Source organism: Lathamus discolor, chromosome 2, assembly GCF_037157495.1.
Source record: "Lathamus discolor isolate bLatDis1 chromosome 2, bLatDis1.hap1, whole genome shotgun sequence".
Classification (NCBI taxonomy): domain Eukaryota; kingdom Metazoa; phylum Chordata; class Aves; order Psittaciformes; family Psittacidae; genus Lathamus; species Lathamus discolor.
The window spans coordinates 124,477,060-124,484,653 of NC_088885.1; the positions used below are offsets into that span (position 1 = coordinate 124,477,060).

At 50.0% G+C, this 7,594-nt stretch overlaps 5 non-coding genes across 5 annotated transcripts; 2 read left to right on the forward strand and 3 right to left on the reverse strand.

Moving 5' to 3' along the window:
• Positions 1 to 1,168: 1,168 nt before the first annotated feature.
• TRNAY-GUA (transfer RNA tyrosine (anticodon GUA)) lies at positions 1,169 to 1,259 on the reverse strand. Its single transcript is given in 2 exon segments — positions 1,169 to 1,204; positions 1,223 to 1,259. It is a non-coding gene; the product is annotated as a tRNA-Tyr (tRNA).
• Positions 1,260 to 1,477: 218 nt separating this feature from the next.
• Positions 1,478 to 1,550, forward strand: TRNAR-ACG (transfer RNA arginine (anticodon ACG)). Its single transcript has one exon. It is a non-coding gene; the product is annotated as a tRNA-Arg (tRNA).
• Positions 1,551 to 2,201: 651 nt separating this feature from the next.
• On the reverse strand, positions 2,202 to 2,274 carry TRNAR-ACG (transfer RNA arginine (anticodon ACG)). The gene has a single exon. It is a non-coding gene; the product is annotated as a tRNA-Arg (tRNA).
• A 177-nt stretch (positions 2,275 to 2,451) lies between these two features.
• Positions 2,452 to 2,542, forward strand: TRNAY-GUA (transfer RNA tyrosine (anticodon GUA)). Its single transcript is given in 2 exon segments — positions 2,452 to 2,488; positions 2,507 to 2,542. It is a non-coding gene; the product is annotated as a tRNA-Tyr (tRNA).
• A 3,269-nt stretch (positions 2,543 to 5,811) lies between these two features.
• TRNAR-ACG (transfer RNA arginine (anticodon ACG)) lies at positions 5,812 to 5,884 on the reverse strand. The gene has a single exon. It is a non-coding gene; the product is annotated as a tRNA-Arg (tRNA).
• Positions 5,885 to 7,594: the final 1,710 nt, after the last annotated feature.

Below are 7,594 nucleotides of genomic sequence, written 5' to 3' on the forward strand. Positions count from 1 at the left end.
ACAGGAGCCCAGGCATTTGGGAAACGGACAAGGGGAAACTGGCTTGTTTGCATGCTCAAAGAGCTGTCCTTTTGCGTGTTTAGATATTAACTCATACTCAGATTCACACGAAGTACCAAATGGAAGAGGCATCATAGAAGAATGAGGCCCACCGTCAACATAACCAGTTATTTAGGCAGTTTGTGCACCTTTCTCCCCCCAACAAGTTTGCTTAATCCAGAAAATATCAAACATAAATGTATGGCATTTAATTTCATTCCTTACCTTCCGTCAGAGTAGATACCCAAGGTATCGGTACGATTTCGGTCAAAAAGGATTACATTTCTGCCTCTTTCCAGGATAAAATCATTCAAGAGCAAAGACGAAGCATGCCAAACTGATCACAGGTGAAATTACTGATTTGGTTTTCTCTGCTATCATTTTCTGTACAAAAGAAAATGTTCGCTGTGCTGTTACAAAGCAGAGAGGAAGGCCACAGATGACAGGAATCCCCTTCCTCCCCTCCACAAACTAAAGTTAGCCAAACCGCCACATCCAGCATCTCCTCTCACTCTGACAGAGGTGAATGGTACAGAGGTTCTTACACGAGGTCTCAGTCCTTCGTGTCATTGTCACCCACCCCAGGGTTGGGAAGGCCATAATATGGGACACGTGCGAGGTAGCCGACATCTACAGATAACAGAAAGCTACCAGTGAAGATATGTAATCTCCTACTAGCAGAAGAAGTTAGCTTGAGTTACATATCACCTGGCCGGGTTTTAAAATGCTCCCCTATGGCGGCAGTGTGCAGATGTACACACACTTCCTTCTCTGGAAAAACAATGCCTAGATGAAAAAAGACCCTCGGAATTTCAACACCCTAATTAACCGAGATGAGACAGGTCTGCCACGGCTTGCCCTGTGGGGGTTTGTGGTAAGCTGGACTAAGAACACCACGCATCTTGCTGTCCATTAAAAATGAACGAGGGGTTGGCAGTCACACAGCGGGAGCCGTGTCCTCTGCTCCCGCAGCAGGATCAGCGAGTCACAGTGCGGCGGCTCGGTTTGCAGCACAGATGGATCTCGTGGAGAAAAGCAGCAGTATGTGCAACTGGCTGAAGAGAGGCTGCTTAAACCCACACTGCTCGGGTTTGGAAAGCGGGGGAAAAAAAAAAAAAACACAACAGTCTCCTTCGAGCCGGAATCGAACCAGCGACCTAAGGATGCCCGCAAAGCCAAGCCTCTACAGTCCTCCGCTCTACCAGCTGAGCTATCGAAGGGACCTATGGTAGGAAGCCGCCGCCACTCGACAGGAACCCAGCACGGCGCGCCTGGACGCATGCGCGGAACACAGAGCTCGGGGCCGGGCGTTAGCCCAGGCCGGAGTCCACTGCTCGGAGGGGCAGGGACTGCAGGGAGCGCCCCCTGACGGCGGGGCGGGCGGCGCTGCGCTGCGTGCGGGCGTGTATGCCAGAGCGAGAAGACCTCTTCGTGTGCGGGGCCAGTGGCGCAATGGATAACGCGTCTGACTACGGATCAGAAGATTGTAGGTTCGACTCCTGCCTGGCTCGCATGTTTTTATGTCGCTCCGTAGTCAGCGGTGGTGGAATACACGCACCGAGGGGACTGTTTTCCATCTGAATACAGCACTGAGCTCATTTACACGCCCACCAGATTGCTGGGTTACTGTGTTAGCCAAAGCACACATCTAGGCCCAAGGTTTTCAGACAATGCACGTGTGCTTTTTCTCAAATGCATTAACTGCCCGTGGATTCAGTGCAAGTTTGCTACAAGTAGTTCATGTTGTTATGCACAAACAAGCGATTTGGAACCTCCGTCCTTTGTTTTGCTGTCTGTGAACAGCGCCAGTGCCAGTCACGACCGGCGGGTGTGCAGACAGGGAGCACAAAAGGGCACCCCCCTGTGTCACACACAGCCCTTGAGACCCTCATTTTCCTGCCTGTTGCTCCCACTCAGCTAACAGTCACAGGCAGGTGTGTCTGGAAACCTCCTTGGGAATAATTAACTCGAGAGATGCCTACTTGAAGCAGAAAACAGGGGCACACCCAAGGGTGCTCTGCAGGTGTGTGTGTTACGCCGTTTCGGGGTGCACCCGAGGATGCCCGCTGAGGAGGGCGAGAAGCCGGGAGGGTTTGTTTTCCGCTCCACCGCGACAGAAAACACGGCGCGGTGAAAGCGAGTCCGAAGCACCAAAACACATGCGAGCCAGGCAGGAGTCGAACCTACAATCTTCTGATCCGTAGTCAGACGCGTTATCCATTGCGCCACTGGCCCCACGCGCACTAAGCGCGCCGGCCACCGCCCACTCGGCGGAACCCTCTCCCGCGCCAAGCCCATTGTGCGCATGCGCCGGTCACCGTCCCGGCTGCTGCTGCCGCCAGGCGCATGCTCGGAGCCCCGCGCGGGGTGTGGCGGGACGTTGGGCGGCCGCTGGGCGGTGGCTGGCAGGTCCCTTCGATAGCTCAGCTGGTAGAGCGGAGGACTGTAGAGGCTTGGCGCTGCGGACATCCTTAGGTCGCTGGTTCGATTCCGGCTCGAAGGAGACGCCACGTTTTTATCCCATCCTGGAATAATCTGGTTATTTTGGCCCCTCGGTAACGGGCGGGGGCGCGGCCGCTGCTCCCGTCCCTGCGCCTCTCTCTCTCCCTACCCGAAACCAGGAGAGAGGCAGAAGGGCAGGAGCGCGCCCGCAAAGGCTCCCAAAGCCATCTCAAGCACATGTACTATATAAGGATTCACATCTCTCCTCTCTTTCCATCCCTTTTTTCTTTTTTTGAGGGGAAAAGGAAAATAGGTGGCAGCTCTGCAGTAAACACTGAAATCCATTTTTGCAGCAGCGGTTTCGGAAGTGCTTTTTGGTTTCTGTCATAATATTGATTATTATTACATGTAATAGTACTGTAATGACTATATAATAGTATGTAATTGGTAATAATATTACAATGTATTTTGGTATTCTCCTGTGTGAAGCCAAATTTATTGTTATACACACAGATGTACAAGGGATGAAGGCAGAACAGTAGGAGAGGGCATAGAGGTCCTGTATACAGAAAGGGGTTAATGCAGATGGACATGGGCTTGCTTAAGATGTAGTAAATAACAGGGCTAGCACTCATTCTTAGCCTTTTTTTTTCCTGCTCTCATAGAATCACAGAATGGTTTGGGTTGGAAGAGACCCTAACGCTCATCCAGTTCCAACCCCCTGCCATGGGCAGGGACACCTTCCACTACACCAGGTTGCTCACATCCCTGGTCAGCCTGGCCTTGAACACTGCCAGGGATGGGGTGGCCATAACTTCTTTGGGCAACCTGTGCCAGTGCCTCACCACCCTCACAGTGAAGAACTTCCTTATATCTAACCTAAATCGCTGCTCTGCCAGCTTAAAACCTTTCCCCCTTGTCCTATCAATACATGCCATCCCCTCTCCTTTTTCCTTCAAGTCTTCTCCATTGCAGGTGCTACGTGATTTGCAGAAAAATAATGGTTGGCAACAACTGCTGGCTTGGACAGGGTAAATGTGTCTGAAGGCAGCCAAGTCTGGCTGCATAGTGTGAAAAGAATAGAATTTTTCTCCTTGAGAAGAGCACAGAATGAGACTTCTCTGGATAAGTGTTTCTGTGGGGTAGGTTTCAGGTAGGAGAGCAAGGAAGACACACTGTCTGTGGGGATGTAGTACAAGCAAGATTATCAGCAGGGAAACAGCTTGGTGAAACTCAGCAGGAGTCAGACCTGCAAGCTTACACGCCTTGCACATTACATCTCTGGCCCCAGCTAACTCTCTATGGTTAGTAGGGGTTTGTGTCTGTGTATAGACACACACAACACCAAACTTTTCTCCTTTCCCTTCCAGCATGGTGCAGGGCATCCCTCATGGGAGCTGTCTCAGGAGAAATCCGGGGGTGGAAAGCCTGCCCAGCGGGGAACGGAAGCACCGCAGTGAGCAGAAATTGAGGAAAGACACCATTTCCTTAGGAGTACATTGTCCACACGTTTGCACTCTCTAGCAGTCTGATCTGAATCCACAGTCCAAAAGCACATCTCTGTGCCATGCCCCAGGGTGAGGCAGGGCACGCTCTGTCCAGGGCCACAAGATTGATTTTTTCTTGGTTAAGATTCTCCCCTTCAATGTCTCTGCTCCTCCTTCTTGCAGAACTTTGTGCAAAATCCTTTAGTCTTTTTCACGCACACAGTAGCACCCCTGTGGGATAGCTCACAAAATAAAAGCACAGTTTCTTCCAGAGAAGAGACCATCTCATTTCCTCCATCTTCATCTCTGAGATACTTTTTGTCTCCTACCCACCCCGAAAATATTGACATGCATGGGTTTCTGTGTAACTCTGTGTGACCCATAGGGGAAAAGGAACTCAGAGGAAAAGGAAAGGAAATAAAAAGAAAATACAACAGAATGAAAGCCAGGAAAGAAAAATAGGCTCAGAACTTACTGTATGTTAAGCAACTATTCTGCCTTTTGAGCTGTTACGTTAATGCAACTGCTTGGCTCAGCTTCCCACTCTTTTAGGAGATGCTCGTGTATCTAAAGGTACTAAATGCGTTTTACTACAGTAACAGCCTATTCGGTGCTTGGATGACAGTGTGCCTTGCTAAACACTTCATCTAGGAGCAAATTACTAGTGACTGGTTGCCTGCAGGTGCTTTGTTACTTCTGTACCTGGTCTCCAGCAAGGGCCAGTAACAAGCTGTGTGTGTACCCCGTTCAATCAGTTGTAGCACTTAATAACCAAAAGTGCCATTAGTAAGACATTTCATGCTGATGCACTGGGTCACCAGAGTGAAGTGGGCAGGCAAACAGATTAACTGGGTGCTGTTAAATAGCCTGATGGGTACCTGGGGGGCACCTGCTCCAACAAAAAGAGATTTTCAGCTCCAGTGTTGTAAGAAAAGGTTTGTTTGCATTTCCAGCAAAAGCTGCCCCTTCTCCTGGAGAAATGGGAAATAGAGTAAATCTCAGGGGAGACAAGGGTATGAGGATAACAATTTTCAGACTGCCTGGAGGATTTCAGAGAAGAGATGGTGAAAATGTTCCCATATTAAGAGGTACTGGCTGAGGGATGCAGTGTGAGCTAATACGTAGCATGCTTGGACAAGGTGTTCTGCTGCTCACATAGGTGGGAAACCACTGGAAATGAGAATCATCTTTCCTGGTTTTCTTAGCATCTGAAATTATTTCTTGACTGAGGTCCTCTTCTCAGTGTCTCTCTTATGAATATGGTAAACACATTATTCTGTTTCTACCAACTCTTCACCTGGCTTGAGATAAATGGGATTTCAGGGTCACCAGGTCTATGTGGTTATCACTCAGCTAACAGCAGCTGTCTCAGCTCACACTGAGACATGACTTTTAGCTCCCCAGCCATTCCCCAGAGCAGCCAAACTTGCCCCATTTCAGTAGCAGGAGTCAGAAGAGTGAGGATCCTCTGGGGTCAGCCAAGCCAGACTAAGACAGTGGAAAACTGGAAGATGCTGGTTACAGACTTGCGTGCTGGAGGTTCACAGCAGGATTGGGAAAGAATCCAGGTAATAAGCAAGATTTAAAAAAAAAATAATCTCTTTGGAGATGGAGTTGACAAAATTGAGGACTTCCAAAGGTGCTGAGCAGGATGTGCAGGTACCAAGTTAACTAAAGGAATCCCTAACAAGGAAGTCCGTGTCTCCAGCTTTCCAGCCTGTTTTTCTTCTAAGCTTCCCACTTTTCCCTCCACCCACTGTTGGGTAGGAGCCTCAGGAGAAGTGCAGGCCGGGAAGAAGAGGTGTGTGTTGGGGGGGGGGGGAATGTGTAAAAGTAAGGTTAGCGAGCCAGGCAGGAGTCGAACCTACAATCTTCTGATCCGTAGTCAGACGCGTTATCCATTGCGCCACTGGCCCCTGGCTGCTGCGGGGGGGCAAAGCCCGAACCGCGGCTGCGGTGGGGCAGGAGCAAAGTCCTGCACACGCAGTTTCCAAAATGCTGATGTTGCTCCAAAGAAGAGCTTTGCAACTACAAGCTGGGAACAAGTCACGTTGTGTCACCTGCTGCAATATGTGTGCTGAAAGGGAAATTAAAAAGACAAATGCAGTAATCCTATCCAGTTCCCAAATGCTGGGAGCTGTGTCATGCCCCTTCGCTCACAAACTGTTCCCCATGCCCCCGGCAGCCACTGGGGCCAGGAGAGCCTGCCTGCTCCTGTGGTGTCTGGAGGAGGAATCCCTGCCAGTGGGAGGAAGAGGTGGGATCTGCCTTTGACTCCGCGATGCTGTAGCAGAAGAGCCTTGTAGCCTTCACCCCACATTCAGTCCTACCCCTGCAGAAGGACCCCAGAGCAGACAGAGAGGGCCTGCAGGGCTGGGACAGGCTGCGTGGTGCAGCGCAGAGCTGGCCTGTTCAGGGCAGCTCTGAAGATACCATCAGCACCTTGTCTTCCAGGAAACCCCCACTCCACTGTCACACCAGCACCTCTCCCATTGCAGCGTGCCTGACTCACCTCTGCATGTTGGTTCCTGCCCCAGCCTCTGAGTTACTCCTAGTCCATGCCCCGTATTTTCTTCCTGCAGCTCAGCTGTCAGAGACAGCATTCTTTGGTCTGTCAAGAGAATCTTTGCCTCTGAATCCATACAAAGCACCATGCTGGTTCTCCAGGAGGGAGACCGGTGTCCCAGCAGCTCTTGTCTTGGTCACTTGGTATGCACTGCAAAGGTCACAAGACCCCAGAGCTTGTTTTCCAGTTTTTCCTTGTCAATCAGATGCAAAGTAGGTTCTGCTTTTGCAGGAAGAGCCAGGGAACGCCTCACAGATTTATAACGTTTTGGATTCAGTATCAGGGCTTCCTGGTGACATTTGCTGCCTGCTTCTCTGAGCCCTTTGCTGACCTTATGGCAGCCAAACTTGGTGACCCATTGCTGCTGATAACCTGTCTGTCTGTGAACTCCTGGGTTCTTTCCAGTGGTAGCCTTTGATTGCCGTTTGATTTCTGGCCTGACCTTGTCCATTCAGGCAAATAAACAGAAATCAGTGCCAGAGAGAGCACAGCTACTGAAAACAGACTTATCATATTTAGCCCTAGCTTTATTAGGCAAACAAAAAACCCAGTTTGCCAGTGTTGGACATTAGGAAGCATGAAAATACATGAATGGCATGGCTCTTTTTTCCATTCCTTAGGAGCAGGATGGAATTCATGTAACCTGCTGCCAGAGAAAATGCCAGGAGCTGCCGGAGACAGACATTCATCACTGCAACCCTATCTGAACACTCATTGCTAATGCACCTCCCTCAGCAGCAGATATTTTGCCAGATCACTTTAGTAAATGATCGCTTTTGGCTTGGCTTGCTTGTGAGTACTCCTTTAAGTCATGGACCATCTCATGGGGTACTGAAGGTGTTATTATGTTCTGGCTAACAATGAGGATGTTAAGGGTGAAGTTTGAAAGGAGAATGGGCCAGTTTAGCAGCTCTTGTTCCAAAGTAAAAAGGTTTCACTTCTCCTTCCCTCTTCTCCCCTGCACAACTGGCCTTGGCCTTGTCCTGTGGTCACTTCCAGCACCTGAGTCAATGTGCTAATCCGGCAAAGAAGTGGGTAATTTTCTAATGCTCAGTGAGGG